Below are 27,011 nucleotides of genomic sequence, written 5' to 3'. Positions count from 1 at the left end.
TCCTGAGGGTGATGGTGCCCCCAGTGGCCCCTAAAACAGAGCAGCATGACTGAAGTCCTGTGGAGGCAGATGTAGCTACTGCCTCTCACTCAAGAACCAGGCAAGACTTCCTAAGCCTAGGCCTCACTGTGCTTTCCAGGCCCCGAACAAAGAAAAGCTATCTGCTGCCCTGCCCCTCCCACTGAGCTTCATCCAAGGCTGACCTCTCTCAGGGCCAGTGCACTCTGGAAGGACCCACAGAGGTTTGTTCCCTAAAAATGTGTGAGTTCTGTGAGAAGTTAGTTCTCTGGGAGACCCTGTAAGTCCCTGAAAACACCAGCCAAGGAGCAAGCCTGGCCTCTCACAACACATTGAGGGAACCCTTCTGTGTCAGCTAGTTTCATGTCAACTTGACACAAGCTAGAGTCATTATGGAAACTTCAATTCAGAGGCCAGGTTCCTACCACCCACTAGATTAGCCTGTGGACAAGCTTGTGGTGTATATTCTTGACTGATGATGCATATGGAAGGGTCAGCTCACTTTAGGCCATGCCACCCATGGGCTGGTGGTCCCTGGGTACAATGAGAAAGCATGCTGACATGCTTTGTTGACTCCCATGGCAGGCCTTACCCTTTCTGAGGAGTAGCTGGGGAGGAGGGAGTAGAAAGGAGGTTGGTGGAGGGAACAGGAGGAGAGGAGGGAGGGGAAATTGTGGTTGGTATAAAAAATAAATTTTTTAAAAAATTAATAAAATAATTTAAGAAAGAAAGAAAGAAACAAAGAAAGAAACAAAGAAACAAAGATAGATAGAGATAGATAGAGGCTGGGCAAGCCAGGAAGAGCAAGCCAGCAAGCAGCACCCCTCCATGGCCTCTGCATCAGCTCCTGCCTCTATCTTCCTGCCTCCAAGTTCCTGCCCTAACTTCCCTGGATGATGGACCACAAGTTGTAGAATTATATAAATCACTTCTCTAAGTTGTTTTTGGTCATGGTATTTTATCACAGCAATAGAAACCCTGAGATGCCCTCCTTCCTCCATTCCCTGAGAGCTTGGGGCACAGAGAAACAGGTTGGGATGCCTTTCAACAAGGTATCTGAGGATGTGAGCAGGTGCTTCTCTGGGGAATGGCAGGATATTTTGAGGGAAAGCCAAAGGTTCTCAGCCCTCAAGGGCATAAATGCATCTTGAGCTCCCACAGTCGGAAGAACCCCCCCCCCCCGGCTTCTCCCTGAACTGAGTCTTGGCAACAGTTCCAGAAGGGGTCCACCTGCTACCTCATCCCCATCCTTGAGGATCTGGACTAATGGCTCCCCTGACCAGGACCCATAGTTACCAAGCATGCTGGCTGGCCTGAGGCTCTCAGCCCCACACAGACTTGTCCCACAGGGCTGGGCAGAAAGACTCCATGTGACACTCACCTGTATCCACCAGGTAGCTCCAAGGTCCTTAGGCAACTAATTTCATAGTCATCTACTGAATGCCTAGTGCTGTCACACAGGGATGTGGTCACACATAGTTTGAGTGCCCTTCCTGGCACTACTCAGCCACAGCAAGGACCACCAATATCTCCCAGTGATCAATTCTGTAGCAGGTACAGATGGCTAGGGCAACCCTGCCTTGCCAGACTCCTCCAGGTCCTCTAGGAGCATCTCTGTGATCACATCTCCTGGGGCCATAGTAGCCAATCTGGTATCTTCAGATTATAGGAATACATCCCAGGTGAGGTGGGTTAATCATATTTTCAGTGCTGTGACAAGTACCCAAGAGAAACAATTTAAAAGGAGAAAAGGTTTATTTCAGCTCTTGCTCTCAAAGAATTTTTTCTTCTGAGTTTGTGGGATTTTTGTTTTGGTTTGGTTTGGTTTTGGTTTTTTGAGATAGGGTTTCTCTATGTAATCCTGGCTATCCTGGAACTCTTTGTAGATTGGGCTAGCTTTGAACTCACAAATATTCTCCTGCCTCTGCCTTCTGAGTGCTGAGACCAAAAGAATGAACCATCGTGTCTAGCCTGGTTTCAGAGGTTTTAATACATTCTCAGCCTCCATTACTTTGACCTAAGATGAAGCAGAGCTTGATGGTGGAGGAGTTGCTCACTCACAGCAGCCAGGAAGCAGAGAAAGTGTGCTTACCCCAATAGGCAACTTCCTTCTCCCTCTTGCTCTCCTCTGACACCCAGCCTATGAGAAGGTACCACCCACATTCTGGGTAACACCTCTGGAAACACCCTCATAGACATGCCCAGAAATGTGTTCCACTAACTGCCTCTGAATTTCTAAATCCAATCCAGTTTGCAATCAAGATTAACCACCTTGCAGGAGATGTCTCAATTGGTAAAATGTTTTTGATACAACCATGAAGTCCTCAATTTGATCCCCAGAACCCATGTAAAAAGTTGAGCATGGTGATACACCCATGTAATCTCAACACTAGGGCAATAGAGACAGGCAGATACCTAGAGTTCACCAGCCAGCCCACCTAGTCTAATCATGAAACCATATCTCAAAAAACAAGGTGGACAGTTGTCCTGAGGAATGAAACCCAGTGTTGACTCTGGCTACCATGTGCCCATAGACACATGTACACATGCAACAGAGAGAGAGAGAGAGAGAGAGAGAGAGAGAGAGAGAGAGAGAGAGAGAGAGAGAGAGAGAAACTATGTCCCAAGAATGCATACTCCAACAGAAGCCGTTTTGCACTGCTATACCCAACAGAGCATTTCTGTGCTTTATTGGAAGCAGGGCGCAGGCTGGGTAGCAAGAAAGAAAGGAGGCTCAGTGTCCTGGAGGTGGAGGCTTAAAGCTGAGAGGAGACCAGGAAGGGCAGGTCCTGAGAGGCCCATGCAGTGGACAACTCCCCACTGAGGCAGAGAAGTGTCAATTTTCCCATGTGTATGGAAGGCCATCAGGCCACAGGGGTGTCTCTGGCACAAGTGGGGCTCAACGTCCACATTGCTCATCTTATGGACAGCAGCCACCACTTGAGGACTGGCCCCACTGAAATGTGCTCCCAGCCTGTCCCCAGGAGCTACTGACTACTACTAACTCACTGCCATCCTCTGGCCATTTGTAGGGCAGCCAGAATGCCCAGAGGGCCTGGAGGCTCTTGGCCCCGCCTTGTTAAAGAGTGATCACAGCCTTCTGCAGACATCCCCAAAGCTGTGAACAGGGGATACCACTCCTATTCTGAGCCTCTGGCCATGCCCTGACAGCTCTATGCCTCCCATCCTGCTACTGTTGTTAAGCAAAGACCACCTAGAGACAAGCCAGCTGAGGGAGGTTGCTCATTGCCCAAGGTGCAGCGGCAGGTCTGACCCCCAAAGGGAAGTCAGGGGCAGCTGAAAGAAAGTAGGAAGTACAAAGAGGAACATAGGGGAGGGAGCACACAGCCAGAGGGAGGAAAGTGAGAGGGGAGGAAGGAAGGAGGCTGAGGATCTTGGAGGTGGAGTTATGAATTAGAGTGGAGACCAGGAAGGACTAGCCCCAGAGGCTCATGCAGTGGACAGCTCCCCCACTGAGGCAAAGAAGAGCCAAATTTCCCTTGGCATAGAAGACTAGGACTCCGCTGCAGCTCTATGGTTGCAGTCTCAGCACCAACTGAGCCCAGGGTGACCGACAGGCTAGGCCAGTCTCCAGGTACTGCACCAGCCCTGCAGCCCTGGCTCTGCAGCCAGTACAGGAAGGAATTCTCAGAAGAAAGTGTTGGAGTTAGGAGCAGCTGGGCAGAGCCTACAGGACTTTGCAATTTATGAAAGACACAGTGTGGCCAAGGAGAGAGGGTACACCATTAAGTCACCAGGCACATGGTGAGTAGGACAGGTACTCATCGGTGACTACGCCACAGAAGCTACTAGAACCTCAGGCAGGGACAGTGTCCTGAAGGCTGCCAAGACAGCCACTGGCTTACACAGCTCAGGTAGGGATTGGAGCACACTCACTTCCTGCCACAGCCCTCCAGGAAAGCAGGTCGATGGATACACTTGTGCATGCCTGTGTCCCAGAGGCCCATTAGAGAACCACCGATGTGCACAGAAGCACACATCTATACAGTCTGCGCCCATCCTAGTAGCTGCAACCCCACTAGATGTGTCTGAGCCAATGGCCTTAGACCACCAGGAGGACCAATGGACGTTGTTTCCTAGGAAACATTGTGCAGTCTCCACTACAGGGAGACTGAGGCATGACCTTGAGGGAGCAGCCAAAAGGCTCTAAGAACCAGGGTTGGAAGCCAAGGCTGGAGGTGCAGGATATACACAGATAGGATCTGGGCAAGTTTTCTCTCCAGACAGGAATAGGGAAGTGTCCAGACAAGGCACTCTCAGGGAGAGGACATGCCCATGTGTCCCGGCTTTGTTGCAGGCCACATAGGTAGGGAAGGGAGAACAACGGGCCACACGGAGAGGGACAGACTAGGGCTCTCCCCCTGGGCACAGGTCTGGCCTGCTTTGGAGAAATGTTTTAACAGAAGCCTGGCGTATCTGGCTCACACAGAAGTTCCTTAGTCAGTTGTGGCCAGAGGACCCCGGGCTTACCAGTGGAGAGCCACAGATGTCAGCAGTGTCTGGGGAGCAGCAGGTTATAAGTATTGGTTAAGAGGCCCTTTGGCGCTGGGTGATAGTGGCACATGCCTTTAATCCCAGCACTCGGGAGTCAGAGGCAGGCAGACCTCTATGAGTTCAAGGCCAGCCTGGACTATAGAGTGAGTTCCAGGAGAACCAAGACTGTTTCACAGAGAAACCCTGTCTTGAAAACAAACAAACAAAGAGGCACTATGGCTCTCTACTGAGAGTGTCTCTGCATCCCAGAGGACAGCTAGGTCCTCCTTTAAGATACAGACACAATTTCTCCCTGCCTTCTGTCTACAGGACAAATGACAGAGGCCCCTTTCCTTGGACCTTTGAGCAAACAGTGACTTTCGACAGTAACTTCGCGGTCCGTCCTTTTGAGGACACTGGACACACTTCTCTGCTTCATACATCTGAACAGAAGCCTGAGTCTCAACCCAGCAGTGAATGTGAGCAGTGGCCTCTGGGTGTTCCTGAGGACCTGTGCCCCAGTCCCTTCCTTGTCATATATAGGCTACTGCTTGGAACTGTGGCTTATGGGAGCTGTGTGCTCTTAAGGAAAAAAAAAATGGCCAGGTGGTGGTGGCACACGCCTTTAATCCCAGCACTCAGGAGGTAGAGGCAGGTGGATCTCTGTGAGTTCGAGGCCAGCCTGGGCTACAGAGCAAGATCCAGGAAAGGAGCAAAGCTACACAGAGAAACCCTGTCTCCAAAAAAAAAAAAAAAAGCCCTGAACTCTGACCTGGGACCAAATCAGCATGAAATGAGACCAACTAGGGAAAGGAAGGCTGTCAGAGTCAGCTGGCAAAGCTGTGGGTTCTTCTGGTCCAGCAGCACCACTGGGTCAAGTCAGGGTAGAGGGGTTGGGCAGGAATCAGTACCACTTACCCAGCTTACATGGGCCTGCTGGGCCCTTTTCCCCATGCCTGCCCTGATGGAAGCACAAGGCTCGACCTCCGGCCATTTTGGTACATGTGGGAATATCCATCCAGTGTGCAGAAGCCTGTGCCACCCAGCCCTCCAGCAGAAAGAGAGGGCTGCTGTGGAGTTTGCTGACGCCAAGAGTTGCGGCCGTCTTCATGGAGCCACTGGCTGGGTGCGGCCTGGCTTGGCCTGGGAATTGCTTTGTCAAGAGGTTCTTGTACGACCTACAAGGCTGATGGAGCTTCAGCCAATAGTGAACATCCTAGGTTGAGGAAGGGGCCAGGAGCTGGCCTGATGCTCTGAGCCTCACAGAGCCTATGGACAGGAATGGAGATGCTTATGCTGAACTCTCACTGTGTGCCAAAGAACTCCAGGGTCACCTACCCAAGAGCAGCCTTTCAACGCTTACCAAGATCTAGTTTGAAGCTCATGGCCTTTCTCATAATACTCAGCACAGCTCTCTGAGGGTACTCAGGACAGAGTTACAATGTCCCCAAGCAAGGTCACATGACCTCAGGGTCCTCCCCAAGTCCTTGCCACCATCACCTGTTTCTGTTATTCTTAGTTATAAAGAGGGTCTCAGCTTTCCACAACCTTACCTTCTTTGGAGCCATTGGATCAGTGTGCCACTCCACTGGACATGAAGTCATTAGAGCAGGAAATGTCTCCTTAGTACTTATTGCCAGTGAACTCTAGGTTCGGAGGGCCCAGCAGGTCCAAATGAGTAGGTGGGTGATACTCAGCTCATCAAACTACCACAACAGTAGCTGCACAGTTAGCAGGCTTAGACTAGAGAGCCCAAAGCATCATCAAAATAAGACCAGGGGCCACAAAGGCTTAGGGATATAAGGAAGAGATGCCTGAGCCCTGACATGTCACCAGAGGCAAGAGAATGGCAACTACAGCTCAGCAGGAGGGACACAGCCCCCAGCCTTTGACCACTACCAAACATGACTAGGAAATACATGAGGGTGTCTCCTAGGATCAAAATACACTCAGGGAAGTGGAGGGTGGGAATTGGCTACAGGATAAGTAGGGGGTTTCAGAAAGAACCAAGAATTAAAGGGTAAGACGAGTATGACACTCATTCCAGAATCAACCCCGGCCTCTGTCACTATTCAGACACCAAAAGGCCACAGGCAGCAGGGACAGAAAGAGCCACAGCCCATCCCTCATGGTGTTGGAGAGGGATTGGTGAAGATGATGGTAATAATGGTGGCAACATGCTGATAATGGCTGTGGAATTGATGATTATGGCAAAAATGATGGTGATGATTATGGAGGGGGTGGTGATGGTGGTGGTGAACTCAATGGTGGGGGTCATGGCCACGGAGTTGGAAAAAACCTAAAGAGAATAAGAACTGCCACCTTCCCCCCCCCCAGCCTATTTCCTGCCTGCTAAGTGAGGGCTAATGCCAAATCCTTAAGGGTCTTATCAGTCCCTGAGCTTCAGGATGACCTGGGGGGGGGGTGGTTCTCATTCCTGGTCATAGATAACAGCATGGACCTCCAGGCTTGCAATGTGGGGTGAGCAAATGGGCAGCCCTTAAGACAACATAAAGATATGAGGGAATCTAGGGATGACAAAAGGAAAAGGCAGATGTCCCATCCCCTCACTTTTCTCCCCATTATGCAGTCACTGTGTGAGGCAGGGAGACACTAACCTAGCTTGAGAATGTGGAGCCTTATTGCCCAATGTTCCTGACTCTCTGGACCCAGAAACCTGCTCAAGCCCACCTGGCCAGTGCCCTCCAGATTTGCCAGAGAGGGAAGCTGCAGGCACCTCATAGTCAGTCAACTCTTCCCACGAAGTCTCTCCCACTCCTGAGAATACTTGGCCCATCAAGCTGCCTTATCTAGTCTCATAGTCAGACCACCCACCAAAAAGCCCAGGCCAGGAGCCAGTAGACAAGACACAGCCACTGTCCCCACAAAGCCCGCATTCCCATTATATCCTGGTTCCTGCTGTCTGTATCTTCTGCCTGCCAACTGACACCTCTGGTATCAGGGGACAGCGTCCAGGGGCCCCAAAGGTCTGCTGATAAGATCGCAGCGTCCATCCAAAGCCTGAGAGGTGTCTGGTATGGTGACAGGCTGAGAGGGATGAGAAGATGATAAGGGGACATCTGGGAGTTGACCAGTCCGAAGAGAAGAAACCACGTGTGAAAAGACCTGAGGCAGAAACACACTTAACCACAGAGACTCCCTGGTAACAAATTCCCTCGTTCTGCCATTCCTGATAACAAGGAGCCTCCTGTCAAGTGGGTGGCCAGAATGTAGACTCTGGGAACGTCAGCTAAGGCACCCCATCCTCTCCACAGCCTGTGGCACTGGACAGCACCAGGTGGTAAACCTGACAGATTCTCTACATTCAGAGGGCCTGGTAGTTTCTAAATTTTAACTGTAAAATGTTCCCATGGGAAAGTGTCTAGGAGACATGAGTCAGTGACAGTGGTCATAGTCCATCCCACCCAGTACAGGGTCTATCCTGGGATCAGAGCACACCTCAGTATGTCTCAAATAGGTGAAATAAGCAATTCCATACTTGGTCCCAGGGAGCGAGGCTGCTGGTCCACACCCATCCTTGCATGTCCTCAGAAGTCAGGAGGCTATCACAGAGCCAACAGGTGACCAGACAACCAGGTTCCTGGGGGGTGTGATCAGGAGTCAGGGTATGCAGCTCAAGCCAAGGCTCCTGGCAGCATTGGGAAGTGGAGAGTGGGAGGTCAGCCACCAGAGGAGAGAGTGAACAAAGGGGGTCCAGGGAAATAAATGAAAGCGGGAACTGTGGGAGCCTGTAGATCCTTACCATCTGCTCCTCATCTTCTCTAAGGAAGGGTTAAGGGGTAATGTACTGGAGGTACTGTGCTCTCTGCACCTTGCAAGAGCTGGGGACCTGAACCAGCAGAATGCTCCAGGACTCTGCTCTGGAGAGCTGACCTTGCTGGGCACCTCCGCCAGACCCATGACATCACAGCACCCTGTACCTTGTCCAGGTCCTATCACTAGGTGGCAGTCACAGTTTGAATAGCAGGTGACTCTGCCTACTTAGAGGCCCTGGGGCTGCCTGTGCGCCTAGCCTCACCCTTGGGGCTCTCACTGGAGCACATCTGCGAGTTAGATCCCTACCCGCAGTGCTGAGGGTTCTAAACAGAAGAAAAGACTCAGGACTCAAGACGGCACAGCTGTTCTGAGAGCTCATGGACTGCTGGGTCGGTGGTCCCCTGCCATACACAGCCTGACACCAACTCTCCAGAACACCCTGGTTCCTGCTCATGAAGTCCCCCGGGTATCTGGACAATTTCAGACACCGAGCCAAGGCACATGGGCCACTCAGAATCAAAAATCAGATTCTGGTCCTGGAACTACGTGAAGAGTCCTTATCATGCAGCCAGGAAGCCCAGCTTTTAGAAGGCCTGGGGCTTCTAGATCACAGCTCTAATCATAAGGAGACACACACTTACACACACACACAGAAGGACACCTAGTCACACGCTCTGCACTTATGCCTTCAGTGGAGTGTCTCAGGCTGCCCCCTGTTGGTGAAATGATACACTTACACCAGGAACATTTCAGGGTCTAGTCTCCTCCTGGCCACTGAGAAGCTGGTAAAGGATCCACACTCTTCATTATGAATTCAGTGACACTGTGGGGCACTGCTAAAAGCTTGCTTGTTCTAAACATCACTGCAGTTCAGGTTCAGGGGCCTGGGGCCCTCTTGAAACTACATCCCCAGAATGTCCACATAGCTAGCAATGTTTCTCTAACATGATACTCCTTAATAAGTGAAAAATGGAAATGCTTGCATTAATTTTCCTAAAAATTACCTTTGTAAAAATGCAGGCACCTGGGGTTGGGGATTTAGCTCAGTGGTAGAGCGCTTGCCTAGCAAGCGCAAGGCCCTGGGTTTGGTCCTCAGCTCCGGGGGAGAAAAAATGCAGGCACCAAAGAGGCTGTCTGGCTGTATTGCAGAATGTGGTCTACCTGGCAGCATGATGGAGCACACCTATAATCGCACACAGCTCTGAGACAGGAGAATCATGATCAAGGCCAGACTGGGCGACCTGGTGAGACCTTGTCTCAAAACATCAAAGACAGCCAGGTGTGGTGATTCACACCTATATCTGAGCACCGTGGAGGCTGAGGTAAGAGGATTGCTTCAGGGTTGAGGACAGTCAGGGATACAGAGTGAGACCCTGCATCAAAAACACAAATAAAATAGGCTTCTGCCTGGGGCCACCATGTCTGACAGTCACATTCATGGACCTACACCCTCAGAGTGTGCAGTCAGGGTCACCCAATATATCCCGAGAAGCAACCACTCAATTCACAGAGCCCCTCTGCTGAGCCAGCATCTCTAGACTGTCCTGCAAAGCATCCCCAAGGGCTGGAGTGCACCATACAAGACACACAGTGAGATTCTGTGGGGGAGCTGCCAGAACAGTCTACAAACAAGGACAAAAAGGCTATGGAGGACTTGGTACCATCACACAGCTGTCTAGGAAGGGAGATCCAGAGGGTGATCCAGGCCTTTAGTCTCTTGCCTAAGTTCAGCCCCTTCCACCTTCATCAGCCACCCTCTGGGTGCCTCCTTGTCCCAGGACCTGCCTGAGCCAGCATTAACTGAAAATTCACAGTTGTGGTCTCACCACTAGAGACAAAGATGAAGGGTGTCTCAAAACTGCTTTGGGGAGCTGGGCATGTAACTTAGTGGAAGATTGCTTGCCTATCATGCATGAAGCCCTGGGTTACATCCCCAGAATTAAAATAAACCAAGTGTGATAACTCAGGCCTGTAATCCCAGTACCTGAGAGGTAGGTTATCCTTAACTACATAGTGAGTTTGAGGTCAGCCTGGGAGACCTTGTTCCAAAAAAGAAAAATCTGGGGCCCTGGATAAATGGCTCAGCCATTAAGAACACTTGTTGCTCTTGCAGACGATCCAGGTTCAGTTTCCAGCACCAACATGGTGGCTCACAACCATCCTTAACTTCATTTCCAGGGGATCAGATGCTTTCTTCTGACCTTAACAGGCACAAGGCATGTACCTGGTGCACATACATACATTCAGATAAAATGTCAATACACATAAAATAAATAACTCTTTTTAAAAATTATTTAAAGAAAAAAATAGTCTGTGTTTCCAGACAACCAAAAAACAATCTGATAAAATCATCTTTGTCACCCGTTGACCCTGGTACCATGTGCAAGCAGGTTCTTCCTCCATGTGAAGCTCTGGCACCAGGCTTGAGGTGGGCAGATTTGAACCCCCTTTTCTTCATTACCCTCACTGCAAAATAGGCTGACTTCATGCAAACCTTTGCGGAAGGAGTATTCCTCCTCCCCAGCACCCTGAGTGCACTTGGAAGGAAGAGCAGTGGAGGAAGAGCCCTTGCTGAGTGCAAGTGAGCAACTCAAGCTGCACCCCAGGGGGAAGCCGCACCCCAGGGGGGCAGCAGAACACTCAGAGTGACAGCACCAGACAGGGGAAGAGGGTCTCAGGTTCCTCCAGGTTCAGGCTTTCTCCCTGGATGCTGGAACAATAGACTCTTCCTTCCTCCTCTGTAGAGCCCTGGGTGGGTTGCACTGAACAATGCTGTTCCTCCTCTGCTCTCTTCCTTCAACAAAGAGATCCTGTCTCCTGCCTCAAGAATTAAACTGTTCAAAGATGGGTTAAGTATGGATGCTGCCCCTCACACTGTCTTCTCAGGGGGTGTGGGGGTCTGGCTTCCCAGAGACCTGGACTGGACTTTCCTGTTTACAGCTAAGACTGGGATGCTGGAGCAAACAGATATGCACATCATCCTCTGTACATTCATGTAACTGTGGATACGTAAATGTACCCATGATACACATGTGATAACAGCAGAAAACAGAAACATGCTTCCATGTCAGCTGCCTGGTGCCAGAGGGCTTGGCAGGGGCTGAAGAGAAGGTCTCCAACTACATGCAGCCATCAGGAGGCAGGAATTGTCCACACCTTCTGTGTGCCATCCCTGCAGCTCTCCATGACTGTGACATTGAAGCTGTAAGTTGAAGTAGACTTTCATATATGAAATGTCTGTGATCATGCATACATGACAGGCTGGCTGTCAGAGCCTTCACAGCTAGCCTTGGAGGGAGAGGGCCATGAGCAACTGAAATTCAGCTCCCCGTGCTGCCTGCATCCCCTCAGGTTCCACAGTACCTATAGCCTAGCAGGAGCCAAGGCAGCTGCCACATGGTTGGCAGGGCTGACCACCTGCTCACATCCCCTAGGAACCCTAGGACTGTCCCCTGACTTACATTTCAGGATGACAATGATTCTGTAGTCAGTCATATATCCTGGACATTTCTGATTTCCATGCTGATTGAGGTTAATATGACTCCTCATGTGCTACTGGGTCTTGGGTTTCAAATCTTTCTCTACTGGCCCTTTGATGGTCCTTCTGAACCAAAGGGCTTCTCTGAGGCCTCTGGAAGGCCAGTGCTAGCTACTTTAAGCATTGTATACCACAGGGCTTTCCACTTTGGCCCTTCCTATGAAGGGCTTAAAGGCTAGAAGACATCTCTGATCGACCCCATGCCCACCTTGATGGTAGCAATAACCCAGCCTTGGTGGAGAGCAGTGAGCTGACCTCCCCATTCCTATAAATCCCAAGGTGCCCAAAGGCAGGGTTCATGTCTAAGTAGAGGGAATTCAATATATTAAGGACAGAATCCCTGCCTGTGCCTCTCTGGGCTACAAAATATGACAGTGGGTGGTATAGGACTGCCCACCGGGTCTGACCTTCTGCTAGCCCAGCCACAGAGACAGCCTCCTTGCACAGCTCAGGACTCCTTCCCTACCTCCTTCCTTCTTGTCCCACCCCACAACCCAACAACCAAGATTATTGCAGGCATGATTTAGCCTTCTGGCTTCATACCGAAACAATGAAGATTTGTGTTCATACATTCTGGCTGCTCTTGCTTGGATTTAAGTTAACATCAAGAAGTGAGAAACATGGCCCATCTGTCTTCTTCCATGTTCAGTGCTCAGTGATGTTGTGTGGTCCTAGTGAGACGTGATCTCACATTTGCCATGGGGCTGGACGGAGCCTAGGACCTAAAACCTAGTGACTGCCCAGCTGCTGAGACCTGGTAACAAACCTGATGCTCCAGGACCCACCTCCTAGTGAAGTGTCCAGTATGGCCACCAGGGGGTGCACATCGCATACTACACACTATCAACCCAAGTAGACCCAGAGAGACCACAGGAAAGCCGTCTCAAAAGAAAACAGGGGCAGGGAAAGACACAGGGATCGCCCAATGACAGAGAAAGGGATGAGATCTACATAAACAACCTGGACGTGAGTGGGGGTAATGAAGGGCAAGGTTCGAGGGAAAGAGAGCTTAGGGGAGCAGGAGATCCCAGCTGGATCAAGAATAGAAAGGGAGAACAAGGAATAACAGACCATGATAAATGAAGACCACATGAGTACAAGAAGAAGCAAAATGCTAGAGAGGCCCCCAGAAATCCACAATGATACCTCCACTGTAGACTACTGGCAATGGTCGAGAGAAAGCCCGAACTGACCTAATCTGGTGATTGAATGGCCAAACACCCTAACTGTCGTGCTGGAACTCTCATCCAATAACTGATGGAAGTGGATGCAGAGATCCCCAGCCAGGCCCCAGGTGGAGATCCAGGAGTCCAATTGACAAGAAAGAGAAGGGATTGTATGAGCGAGAATTGTTGAGACCAAGATTGGAAAAAGCACAGGGACAAATAGCCAAACTAATGGAAACACATGAATTATGAACCAAAAGCTGTGGGGCCCCCAACAGGATTAGGCCTTCTGGATAAGTGAGACAGTTGAATAGCTTGAACTGTTTGGGAGACACCCAGGGCAATGGGACCAGGACCTGTCCTTAGTGCATGAGCTGGCTGTTTGGAACCTGGGGCTTATCCAGGGACACTTTTCTCAGCCTGGAAGGAGGGGTCTAGACTTGCCTGTACTGAATCTACCAGGTTGAGCTGAATCCCCAGGGGAGTCTTGGTCCTGGAGGAGATGGGAATGGGGGAGAGGGGCTGGGGGAAGGTGGGGGGGGATGGGGGAGGACAGGGGAATCCACAGCTGATATGTAAAATTAAAACACAAATATCCATATAAAAATTAAATTTGAAATAAAAAAAAGAAAAGAAAACAAGGTCTCAGAGTGCTGCTATCTAGCTCACCCACCAGGTAGGGGCAGCAGGAGTGAGGAACCTGCTTGAGAGGTAGGATGAGAGAACCCCAAATTCCATCCTGCACTGCCCCCACCCACCACCCACCCCACCAGCCCAGCCAGTGGTGTGTGATTCACCTCATCTTGGAACTGCCATCAGACCCACCCCAGGAACATGCTCCTAGAGGAGGGCTCCAACTGTTCAGAGCGCCCTGGAGACCTGCAAGGTGGAAGTGTGGTCAGAGCTGCTCTCTGTACAGTGTTTCCCAGGCTGATCATAAAGTAAGGCCCACCACCTCCCCTCCCTGCAGAGAAGAGGAGTAAGAAAAGAGAATCTGTAGGCCTATTCAGTCAGTCCTACTGGGCCGGGACAGCTGAGCCCCAACCAGAGCCCCAGCTGTGGCTTCCTCTCTGCAGACCAAACTAGGCCTACCTGTGCAAGACCTGTGGGGAGGACAGGTGTTTGATGACCAGCCTGGTTTTCATAAAGAAAGCCAAGCCCTGATTCTAGCCCATGCTGGAGGAAGCATGGAGGAAGTCCTCTAGGCTCTGGCTGCCAGAGTACTTTCATTTGCACCCTCCCTCAAATCTCCTTTTCATGTGTTCTCTGCCAGAGATCAGCCAGGGGACAAAAGAAACCCTCAAGCCTTAACCTGCTCCCATCTGCTCAGGAAGACAAGAAGGGACCCTCACCAGACAGTGGCTAGGCTAAAGTGAAGGTGCTTGGGGCCAGGGCAGGCATGGGGGGGGGATTCTGGATTAAGGCCACCCACTCCAGGGACTACACTTCCTGGGGACCCACCTTACCTCCCAAGGGGGGCAGCTCCAACATATGGGTGCCAACTTGACCCATCATCCTGACACCCTAGGCTGAGGATGCTCACCAGCATGTCTGACCCCTGATATCTATCAGGAACCCCAAAGGCCCAAGTACCATTCAGGTAATTCTTGGAGGCTGGAAAGAACCCCTAGCCACTCAATTGTATATGCAGAGTGGATGCAGGTTTCTGGAAGATGCTACTGTTCAACATTAATTATCAGACGTTCGGAATAATGTGTTCCGGGAAATTCCACAGCTATATTTAGCCTGCTGGTTTTCCATGCCAGCCGACATCTCCCAGAACCTGCTTTAGAGGAAGGAAGTTAGCCCAGACCCCTGGGACTCTGTCTATGCACAAAGGCCAAGACCAGGTTTCCTACAAAGGGCTCTCACTGTAGAGATCTGGCTAGACTCAGTTTCCCTGCCTGTGAAGCTGGTATCCATCTGCCCAAATGGACACCCACTCACTCACACCCAACAGCGTTTCACCAGCAAGCTGAGCTCAGCAAATAGTCCTTTGGCCTACAAGAAGGGATGCCACACCAGGACATCTCAACACACACACACACACACACACACACACACACACACACACACACACACACAGGCATGTGCACATGTCATCCCTACTTACTCTTAAACATCTGCAGCATGGTCCTCAGAATCTTGGAACCAGGGAAAGGCTGAACAGATGAGCATCACATCCTGAGATGCCAGGGGTGCCCACTTCAGACATTCAGGAGCCAGCAAAAGACTTGGGCTACCACCCAACATGACCTCAGATAGGTCACCTACCTTTGCTAGGCCTTCCACATTAAAAGTCCCCAGCAAAGGCCATGTGACCTTGTGATAAGTGTGTTGTTTGATGGGGTTTAGGGTCTTTAGTTTTGCTACGCCTCCAAATTCTAATTCCTGATTCTGAGGACACCTGAACAAGTTGCATAGCCTGTCTGTGGCCTCTATGTTCCTAATCTGTAAAGTGGGGACAATAACAATACCTCCTTATTAGGAGGTACCTTATAAGTAGGATAATTGATCCCCAGATATCCTGGAACTTGCTAACATGTTACCTTAGGTGACAAAGGTATGGGGGGGTGGGCTACCCACCACTCCCACATTTCCCCAAAGTGCTCTTGAGTGGGAGTAGCAGGAAATATTAGAAGAATTTAGAGTGTGGAGATAAACATATAGAAAATACAGGATAGCCTCGAGAGGGCCTGGAACCTATTCCATCAGGCCCCAACTGTCTCTGCCCTAGGGTATTTATAGAAATGCCAAGGGTAGAGCAAGAGACCTCCCCCCGCCCTCCCAGCACAGCCAAGTGCACACCATCTCAGACACCTGCACTCAGGCCAGTGGTCCAATCATCCTCTCTATGCAGACCTCCTGGATAAAGCCACTAGGAACCTGAAAATGGGCTCCCACACAAAGGGATTTCAAAGATGTAACTATGTTTAGGGCATTGAGAAAAAGAGGTAATATCAGATCCGCTAGTGGCGGGAGCTGCACGGAGCTGTGATGTGGGGAATACCACACAGGACCTATCTAACCTTTACAGGACCCATGGGGAAGTGCCAGCGCTGGGCTAGAGAGTAGGTAGCAAGTTGGAGCTTGAGGCTGGGTATGAGATTAAATTGTCTTAGAAACAAGCTTTCCCCATGTAGCCCATGCTGGAGCCTACAATCCTCCTGCTTCAGCCACCCCAGTAATGGAATTACTAGTGTGTAACACCACTTCAAGAGAGAGATTGAGTCTCTATGAAGCCCCAGACACATTCCTAATGCTGCAACCCCTTAATATAGTTCCTTGTGTTATAGTGGCCCTCAACTATAAAATTATTTTCATTGATACTTAACTGTAATTTTGCTACTGTTAGGAATCGTAACGTAAATATCTGTGTTTTCTGATGGTATTAGGTGACCCCTGTGAAAGGGTCACCTTTCTACACCCCAAAGGGGTCACCACTCACAGGTTGAGAATCACTGCTCTAGAGGATCCCCTTATGTGTGTACCTGTTATTTAGGTAACAAGAGGATGATGATAATCACCAGAGCACACCCACTCCAGGGCAACTTATGAGGTGCTTGCCCGGCTCATTTTCTACTATGAGCACAAATTTCTCTCCACCTGCTTTGGCCCAGAGTAAGCAAAGTTCTCTAGGTTATGATGCTTTACAACCCCAGGACTCAGTTTCCCTATAATAACAAACCAGCCAGCGTGCAATAACCTTAGGACTGCCCAGAATTTAGTGAGGAGCAAGTGAGGGAAGGGAACCAGGGATGAAGGGCAAAGCAAGGGCTCAGGGGCAGGCATGGGATGGAGAAGGACATGGGACAAGAGGAGGGACCAGGTACAGGGTTCAGGGTGCATTTGAAGGCTGGGGTGAAGGCAGGGTGCAGATCAGGGATAGGTTGGGGCCACAGGTCAAGTGTTGTGACAGGCATCCATGAGGAGCTGTTGTGTGAGACACTAGGCTGGGCAAAAGAGCAACCTGGGAAGCTCACCCCAGAGGCTGTTAGTGCCTGGGGTCCAGAGGAACCTATGGACTACCTCTTTGGCTGAAGCCCAGTGCAGTGTAGGATCTTGAGGGTACCCTGAAGGATGGCACAGCCCGCTGCTGCTGTCTGTTCTCTACCATGCCCATCTTCTTGCACAGGAAGACCTGCCCCCAAGGCCTATTCTTTTTTTGGCAGAATATGAGGTACCCTGTAGATCACACTTTGATCCCACCAAAATCACATACCAGCCCTCACTCAGCCTGGCAGAAAAGTGCCACAATGAGGAGACTGAGGCATGGACTGCCTTAATGTCAATAGAAAAGAAGTATGACCCAAACCAGGCTCCAAAGTCAGCTTTCTTAGATCTGTTCCCACAGTCCCCAGGGCATGAGTAGCCACTGCCTCCTGGGAACTGTGCCTAGCAGACTATACTTCAAACTCTGCATCTAGGCTGTATTCCCCACTCTGTAAAATGAGGGGCCCATGTCCAGGGGACAGCCTTGGCTGCTTACTCCCCTACCCTGAGACTCAATTTCCTCTGCAGTAACAAATGGGTGGTAAGGGGTTCAGGTCCATGTGGTGGCTCAGAGCCAGCCCGGGTTGTCCTCTATGGAAGGCCTACCTGACTCAGCTTCAGGGATAGAGGGACTCTAGGGAGAACAGCTTGGGTGCTGGGCCATCACCCTGGCTTTATGGCTGGGTGAGCAGTGTGAGTCACCACCTGTTACAGGCTGTGCCATGCACCATCTCTCAGGGAGGACCCTCGACCTCCTGCCTCAACCCACCCACACCCAACTGCCAAGGCAAGCCCTCCATCCCATCTGCATTTGGGGTGCTACAAAGGTCAAAGCAGTCTGTGCTGGAAAACGCCTGCTCACCACTGTGGCCCAGGCTCAAAGTCCACAGCTGCCTGTTTGCTTTGCCAGGATATCTGCCTGGGAGGTGTAGGTTCTGGCAGAAGCCTTCAGACAACAGTGTGAAGAGCCCATGTCCGGGACCTAGAAAGACCCAAATGAGATCCACAGAGCAGGCAAAGGGACTCTCAGTCCCCAGCCGTCAGGGTAACCAATGTCAAAAGGCAGAAAGTGTATGGCCTCATCAACATAACTGGTGAAAATGTGGAACTGAAAACCACAGCTGGAAGGGGAAGAAGCAGACCCTCAGGCCCAGAGCTGTGTCCTTCAGCACTTCCATAGGGCCTGGCAGCCTTGACTAGACAGCGCACGTCACTACTGTCCCTGGAAAGCCCACTTGTGGTAATCCCTCAACATTCCCAAGTGAATGCAAGCAGACCACAGCACAGTTCACAGGCCCCCAAAATAAAGACCAGATGCACTTAGACACCCACCTCCAAAGCCACAGTCCCGAGAGACCCCTGCTCAGCCTTAGGACTCCCCTGGGGGAGTGGATGAGCTATCAGAACTAAGCACCCAGAGTCACCAGCTAGAGAAGCCAAGCCACCCAGGGCTTCTTTCTATTTGAGACCCAACTGATGGATGGTGTCAGCTCTGGGGCCACCATGTCAGTGAGGTGGGCCAGTTCTTCAGCTAGTAAGATGCCAAAAGCTACCTTTATCTCTCCTCCAATAGAAGCTGAAGCAGGCAAGGGGCTCCAGGACTAGCAGAAGTGGAATGCCCAGGTTTTCTAGCAAGATACTCATGGGTCACCCTGGGAAGGTGGAGGTGGTGGTAGAGAGGATGGGATGGGGAGATGGGAACATCAGAGATTGGGATGGCCGAGTTGGGAGAGGGACAGAAAGGGAGAACAATGAAAGAGATACCTTGTTAGAGGGGGGCATTATGGAGTTAGGGAGAAACCTGGTGCCAGAGCAACTCCCAGGAATCAATGAGGATGAGCCCCCAGCTAATAGTGGAGAGGGTGCTGAACTGGCCTTCTCCTGTAATCAGATTGGTGACTACCCTAACTGTCATCATAGATCCTTCATCTAGTAACTGATGGAAGCAGATGCAGAGATCCACAGCCAAGCACTGGGCTGAGCTCTGGGAGTCAAGTTGAAGAGATGGAGGAGATTTTATGAGTAAGGGAGGTCAAGATCATGATAGGGAAACCCACAGAGACAGCTGACCTGAGCTCATGGGAGTTCATGGACTCTAGACAGACAGCTATGGAGCCTGCATGGGACTGACCTAGGCCCTCTGCATGTGGGCGACAGTTGTATAGCTTGGTCCTTTTGTGGCCCCTAGCAGTGGGGCCAGGATCTGTCCCTGGCACATGAGCTGGCTTTTTGAAACCTATTCCCTACAGTGGGATGCCTCTCTCAGCCTTGATGCAGTGGGGAGGAGCTTGGTCCTGCCCAACTTCGTATGCCATGCTTTGTTGACTCCCATGGGAGGCCTTATCCTTTCTGAGGAGTGGATTGGGGGGGGGGGTTGTAGAAAGGAGGTAGGGGGAGGGAACAGGAGGAGAGGAGGAAGGGGAAACCGTGGTTGGTATATAAAACAATTTTTTAAAAATTAATTTAAAAAAAAAACCTTTGCATCTATGTAACTGGAATTATGTAGATTCCAGCTGCAGCTGTAGCTGCTGACAAGAAATTCCTCCACAGGAGGATGGACTTGGCAACCTCCAGACAGCATCCAGAGGCAGGCACAGCCTGGGACAGAAGCTGATGGTGGCAAGTCAAGGCAGCCATCGTGGAGATCAGTGAGGGAAGAATGTTCACAAACCTGTCAGCCCTGGAGGGGGCTCACCAAAGTGGTAACACTCCTAATCCATCTGGGTGACTACTTAGTGAGTTCTGGACAGGTTGGATGCATGAACTGGGACCTACTGCCCTTGCCTGAGAGGTCAATGAGGAACTTGGTGGGCAGGAGGGGCAAAGCCATGAGACTATCTTCCCACCTCTCTGCATGGGCACTAGCATGTTTCTGGTATGAATTTCCTATTCCCACACAGCAGCCCCTATGCAGTCAGGACTGCATGAACTTCACAATTGATCAGTAAGGGGCAGAGCAGGACCCAACTCCAGCACAGGGTCACAACCCACATGGATAGCTGACCCTCAGAGCAGCCCTAAGATGCCATCCAATGGCCCTTGTACCTTCTCTCAGGAGCATGGACCAAAGTAGAGCCAGCAAGGAGCTTGCCACAGGTCACAGAGACAGGCACAGGGTGGGGTCCTGATCCAAGGTGACAACCAGCTTCCAACTCAAAACTTCTCTGCAGTGCCCCCTCCCTCACAGGCTGTAGAGAGACACATCTGGCCACTGCATAGCTGGGACAGAGGCTCTAGGCCAGGTTCCAACCATCACTTGGGTCTTCTCTGGCTTCAGATGTCTTCTCCTAAAGGTCTAGGGCTCCTGCTGCCTGGGAATTATCCCTGGAGTATGAGGCCTTGTTTGGTCCCCTGCCTGCAACCCCTGGGCCTGTGGATGTAGGAAGGCTTGCATAGGAACTTTAATGTTGAGGTACCACTGCACCTACCAAGCTCCTGCTCACCAGGAAAACCAGACCTTTGCTCCCTTCAGCAGGACTCCAAAATATTCAAAGTTCTTTTGTAGTCTCAAAAGCCTTTCAGGACACTGAGCCAAGGTTCAGTAGATCCTGTTGGTCCATCTGGAGGGCAGTGTCCCAGCTGGCTGCCCAGCCATGAGTGACTATGGTATAGGCCATTCATCTATCCACTCTAGGCTTGGCCAAAGCTGAGGAATGGTTACCCAGACTGGTGCTCAGAAATGGGTACCAATCAGCTGTTCCCAGCCAGTGCAGGTGCCTGGTGTAGGGCAGGAAGTGGCTATCACTTTCCAAGCGCTGTTGCACACCTACCCATGGCCATACACATAGGTAGGTATACATATAAGTGTGTGTGTGCATGTGCATGTGTGGGTAGCTGCAGGTGTGCATTCATGTAAGCCCGGACATGTGTGTGTGTGTGTGTGTGTGTGTGTGTGTGTGTGTGTGGTGTGTGTCTGAATGTACATGCACGAGCAGCTCACATAGGTGAGCATGCATACTCCAATGGGAATGTGTGAGTACAAATGAGCACAAATATGTATGCATTCACATAGGTGTTCACATACAGGCTCAGCCCTTTGTATCATCCCTCCCAGACCCTAGGCCTGTGCATATAACCCTTCAGCTCTTGAGAGCTGCCTGAACCTCTGCATGATGGAGCTCAAACAGGAAATGAAGTCACAAGAGGACTTAGGACACCTGAGTGTCAAGGACAATAAGCCCCCTCTCTGTTCGGGCTAGCAGGCCAGGCTACACAGCAAACTCTGGACACAGGATCTAGGACTGGTTCGAGGACACATTTTCTCTCATTAAATGTTTTATATGACATTTAGAATGTCTACAGTCAAGCCGGGCGGTGATGGCACACACCTTTAATCCCAGCACTCGGGAGGCAGAGCCAGCCTGTGAGTTCAAGGCCAGCCTGGACTACCAAGTGAGTTCCAGGAAAAGGCACAAAGCTACACAGAGAAACCCTGTCTCAAAATACAAAACAAACAAACAAACAAACAAAAAATAGAATGTCTATAGTCAAACATAAAAACACTGCTTCCCCTCATCTCTCTTACCAAGGTATCTACATGCTGTTTATTGGAATAGAAATGATATAGATATTATCCATAGTCACATGTATACACACATACTCCCATATGAGCATGCATGCTCACCTATGTAGGCTGCTTGTACATGTACATTCAGATGCCCATACACACATGCCCAGGCTCACATAAATTCACATTTCAGCCACCCACACATTCACATGCACACACACACACACACACACACACACACATACACACAAAGTTAAAACATGAAAATAAAAGGCAGGCATCAGTCCCTCAGCTGCTCAATCACCCGTCTATCTAGACTGCTTGGCGCTTCGGAAACCTTTTAACTTCCTTGGGTTCACGTCTCAAATCTGGCCCCACCAACAGGAGTTGGTTGATGGCTTCTGACACTTCCGGAGTCAGTACACTAAGCAGACACAATCTCAACACGATAAAGCCCTGCCCCTGGCCCTGGAGACTGTGGTCTTGAGGGACGGGAGTTCCTGGGCTGTCCTCCCCCACAGACCTGGAAGAAAGCAGCAAGGCTCCCAACAGACACCATGGAGCCTTCTTAAAGCACCCAGCAGTCCTTCCCCCAGCCCAGCATAGCTTTTGTCGGGAGTCTGAGCCCCTCTGGGTGGAATTCTTCAGGAGTAGAATGGGAAGAGGTCAGAAGGCTGCAGCTCCCTGGGCCTCTTTCAACAGATGAGCCTAGGAGCAGAGAAAAGAGAGAGAAAGGGAGAAGAGGGAGGGGAGGGAAGAAAAATTTTACAGATAACAGCACAAGAGAAGGCTAAAGTATGCTTTGTACCACGTGGCTGGCACCATTCTAAGCTCTGGCTGCACTCAGAGCTGCACCTCTTCTCTCTCCCCCAAGCTCCTTCTCCCCCCCCCTACACTCCTCCCCCCCCCCCCCCAAATGGCTCCAGGTCTATCCAAAGTAAAACCTGCCCTGAAGCTTTAACAAGGTCAGGAAGTTGAAGAGGTGGCTTGAATACTTTCCACCAGGAGCAACCTGACATGACTCACATAGATCGCCTTGCCATAGCCTGTAGCCAACCCAGCCCTGCATAGGCCAGCACAGGGCAGCTGATCACCCCAGACACTTGGAAGTTAAAATGAGAGCAAAATCCATTTACACTATAAATTACCACCAGCTCATTTGGGGGTTCAAGTGTGCTCACCAGCCATCTTTGCATCCCAGGGATGGTCTCTATGGGAATGTGGCAAAGCCTGTCTCTAGAGTAGTCTAGCTGGCACACAGTTCATCTTGGTAGTGGAGAATATCCCCACACACTGGTGAAATAAACTCTATATGCCCAGCAGTAAATCCCCACAAACATGTCCCTCACCCAGAGCTCAAACTTATTCTACTCCAAGACCAGGTCCTGAGCTGACCTGGGAGTATCCTGGGCTGGAAAGCCCCCAAGTATGCAAACCAATCAGCACTCTGTGCCTCACCTAAATTCTGGCCAATCCTGCTCAGTTCTGTAGCAGCCATGAGCCTCAGAGTCTTTAAGTCATTCTTCTGCCACAGTCCCCAGTGTTCTCCAGCATACTTCCAAAGTACACAGCAACCAAGAATAGCTCCCCATTTCCCACTGGCCTCTCCTGTCTTAGCTCCCAGGCTCTAAGACTGGCCAGATGACACACTGTGGGAAGACACACTTCGCTGGACCCAGGGATCTGGTGGGAAGTGAGTGCTTCAGAAGGCACTACACCCAGATCCTTTTCCATTGGGTACCTGGGCAGGAGAGAGTCTTGGGAAGCAGCAGCCTCTTCCACATCACCCCACATGCTGCCCTGAGAACCAGTCGTGAAATTCCTTGGCTTCCCCGTCAGGCCTCAGCAAAGCACTGCAGAAGAGATAGGAGAGCTGCCCCTTCACTCAGGGTCACCTTGAGGGTTAAGGTGAGGCCAGCTGCTTCCCACCCTGCCTGGAAACTCTGCCCAAGGGCCTCCTCCTGCCACCAAGCCCTTCACAACTGTGGGGTTCTCAAGGCAAGAATACTGGCTGACTTCTTGGGCATCAAAGTCCCTGCTGAAGTGTGTCATGCCTTGTTCCAAGACCAACCCACCGAAAGTCTACTCGCTGACATCACACCAAGTCCCTCATAGTGTCAGAATTCAGGATGTCTGGGGGTGGAACCTGTTGTGCCCTCCCCTGTACCCCAACTCAGTCTTAGAGTGTCCTTGCACATGCACAGAATGTTTGCCTGTTGGGGGGGAGGGTCACTGAATGAATGATTCTGTTCACATGGAACAGGGCTTGGATTATTATTGATAATTTATATTTGTTGTTTGTTTTCTGAGACAGTCTCAAGTAGTCCAGGCTAGCTTTGAACTCCTAATCCTCCTGCCTCTATTTCCTAAATGGATTATAGGTGTTTGGGTTTTCTAAAGTGGGCCTCACAATCCCTCAGCCTAAGTGGTAGTTTTCACTTTTAATCTTTCCCAGCCCAGCCAGAATCACCGCCCAGACACCAAACTCCTCCCGCGTTTTCACTCATTTAGCTGGGTTTTTCAAAACAGGGTTTCTCTGTGTAGCCCTGGCTATCCTGGAACTCTGTCTGTAGACCAGGCTAGCCTCAAACTCAAAGATCTGCCTGCCTCTGCCTCTCAAGTGGTGGGATTGAAGGTGTGCACCACAATGCCTGACTTCCTTAACACTTTTTTTATTCAAGGGCAAACAAAGATTCATCTGGCAGGGCAGCATCAGTGTCAGGCTGGCTGATGACTCACTTCTTCAGCTGGGTCACCAGGTGTCCAGGGTGAGGTCACTCTCTGTGAGCTGATCGGAAACTGAGAGCCGTAAGTCCAGCAGTCTTGCCCATCCTCATTCCAGCTCATGGATTAGGGAAGCCCTCATTTCTCCTCTTCAGTGGTGTGACACAGCTATCCACCCACTCTTCCTTCTGTCCCTGGAAGGTATGCCTCAAAGCCACCCTGCCCTGTAACAGCACATTTGCTACTTCTTCAATCAGAGGGACATCCGTCCAAATACAAACTCACCTGGAGGTTGTCTAGTGGCCTGGGGCAACAGCCTGCCATGAAGGCTGAGCAGTGTCAGGAGGAGCTTTGAAAGCAGATTTAGTTACACATGGAATACAGTGAGCCTCAAATCTGCTTCCATATCTGCTCCCTTCTTTTCCCCAGCTGCCTCAGGCTCCACTGGGTCATGCGCAGTGCAAGATGCTTACAAGGCCCTGTTTGTTTGCAGGAGTTGACAGTCACTATCACTGGCAATGGAGCCCTCCCACACAGCCATGGCTACTCAGGGCTGCAGGCTCCTTAGACAGATAGAGAGCTCACTCAGCCCAATGGGTCCAGCACCTGTGGAGTAGGCAGGCAGCAGGGGCTGGCGGTGGCTGTGGAGCAGAGCAGGGACCAAGGAATGCTGGTCCTAGATTCAAATGCTGCCTCTGCCTCTGCCTGGTTGTGTCCCTGCTCAGCTTTCTCACCTGGGAAGGAGGCATGAAAACTGTTACCTCACTAGAATGTTTAAAGAGTTCAAACAAGGCGAGTCCCCATGAGAAGACAGGCATGTGAGACCACTCAACAACTGTCTTATGGTCATAGTGACAAAAGCAGCTGGAGGCTTAGAGGGACCCAGGCAGAGAAGGGACACTGCAGATGACACCGTGCTCTGAAGAGTCCTTTGTTACAGCTCTGGACAGACAGATGTACTGGCCTGAGCGACTGTTACTAGTGGCTGAGCTTAAACACCCCCTCAAGAGGAATGCATGCTGTGTCCCCAGTCACAACAAATCCAGAACCTCCAGACCCAGTACCCCCAGGCACCCCTACTCCTCCCAGTTACAAGCACACAGCTTTCAGCCCTCCCTCGCCTCAACCAGTTCTGCAATCCTTGAAGGAGCCCTAGAATCCTTCTCTGTGGACCCAGGGGTGACAAATTCCTGAGACAATCTGAGGCCTAATGGGATCAACAGTGAGCCCCACTGCCCCCTGAGGAGACAAAGAGGAGCAAGGAGCTGAAGAAAGCAGTGTGTGTGGGGGGGGGGGGGGTAAGCTAGCTTTCCCACTCTGTGGGCTGTGCAGTAGTACTTACTAAAGGAATAGCCCTGCGTACCAGAACCTCCTTGAACCCCCAGGCTACCATAGGAAGCAAAGGAAGCCCCCTAGGCCCTCTCACTGCTCCCAAAGCTCTCACAGAGCAGGGTAAGAGTAACAATACATAGGGGTGGGGCCAGGAGAATCGGTCCAGTCCCAACTCTGCACCTGGGCAGCCTTGCTCTCAGAAGTTACTTCCCTCCCCAAGGTTGGACTAAGGTCACTTCTGTCTGCATTCAAAGACTAGTGGCCACAACCAGCATCCCAGTGACTACAGGCAAGGTGTGTGCACACGAGGCTCCACCTAGAGGCAACTATCAAAAGCTTCCCTGTCCCAGGCCATTCCCACTGCAGGGGGGCAATGCTCACGTAGAAGCAAACACAGCCAGAGTGTGATGCATGCTCCAGGCGCCTAAGGAAAAGCCAGGGTCCCTCTAGGGAGTCAGTCTAGAGCCCTGACGCCCCCTTATCCCCCTGAACAATAGGACTGTTTTCTTTTCCTTCGATAAGTGTGTCTGCGTTAACAGTTCCCAAGCTCTGCAGTGGAGAGGGGGTGGCTACTGGGCAAGTGACAGCTGGAAATGAAACCCAGACCCTGTCAGGCTGGCAGGAGGCCCCCCTCCCAACTCTCCAACTTGGACCACTCGGGCCCTGATGATCACAATGCCTACAGCCCTCTTAACCCCAGGATCAAGGAATTCAACTCTGTTTGGTCACTGGAGAACTAACATGCCAACCCCTCATCTATCTAGAGAACAAGGTCCTTATGTCAGAGATGTGTCCTTTCTCCTTACCTGGCTGGGCTGGGTCAGGTCTGCCTGCTAGACCTGGGAAGCCTAAGGGGCAGGACTGAGGGTCACCATGGCTAGACAAGGCAGACTCTCCTACATGCCTACCTGCCCTACTGTTTGGCACTCTGGGGCCAGGACCTGCTCATCCAGCCCATATTCATCAGCTTCTACCTGGAGGCTGTTGAGGGCCTGCCATGTGCCCATTCTGGGGCAGAGTCTAATACTTGGTCCAATCGAGTCCTCCCTGAAATCACTGAGAGGCAAGTATTATCACAGACAGAAAAACAGCTAACAAGTAATGTGAAGTCTTGCCACAGCAAAGTGGAGCCCTCTGAAGAGACTGGCTGCTTCCTGTCCATGCTCTATCCTGCTTTCCTCAAAACTGACCTTGGGACTCAGTGTCTGCTGAGAAGTAGGACAGGAACACATAACAATCTGTCAGTGAAATGTACTGAGAGAGCCACAGGGAGTGAGGGGGACCTTGAAGGGTGTGTAGGAGTTTGACAAATAGTGAAGAGGGAAACCGTGGGCTCTTCCAGTCAGGGAGTAGCAATGAGACAGTCCTGTGGTTAAGAAACAAGTACTGGCCTGGTGGTTCAGGGGTTGGCTCCCTCCTGGAACTGGTAAGCTGGACCATGGCATCAGAGGTAACCTCTGGG

This window comes from Onychomys torridus, chromosome 4 (assembly GCF_903995425.1).
Source record: "Onychomys torridus chromosome 4, mOncTor1.1, whole genome shotgun sequence".
NCBI classification, from domain to species: Eukaryota; Metazoa; Chordata; class Mammalia; order Rodentia; family Cricetidae; genus Onychomys; species Onychomys torridus.
The sequence above is the reverse complement of the archived record's forward strand: the minus strand, read 5'-3'. Positions refer to the sequence as shown.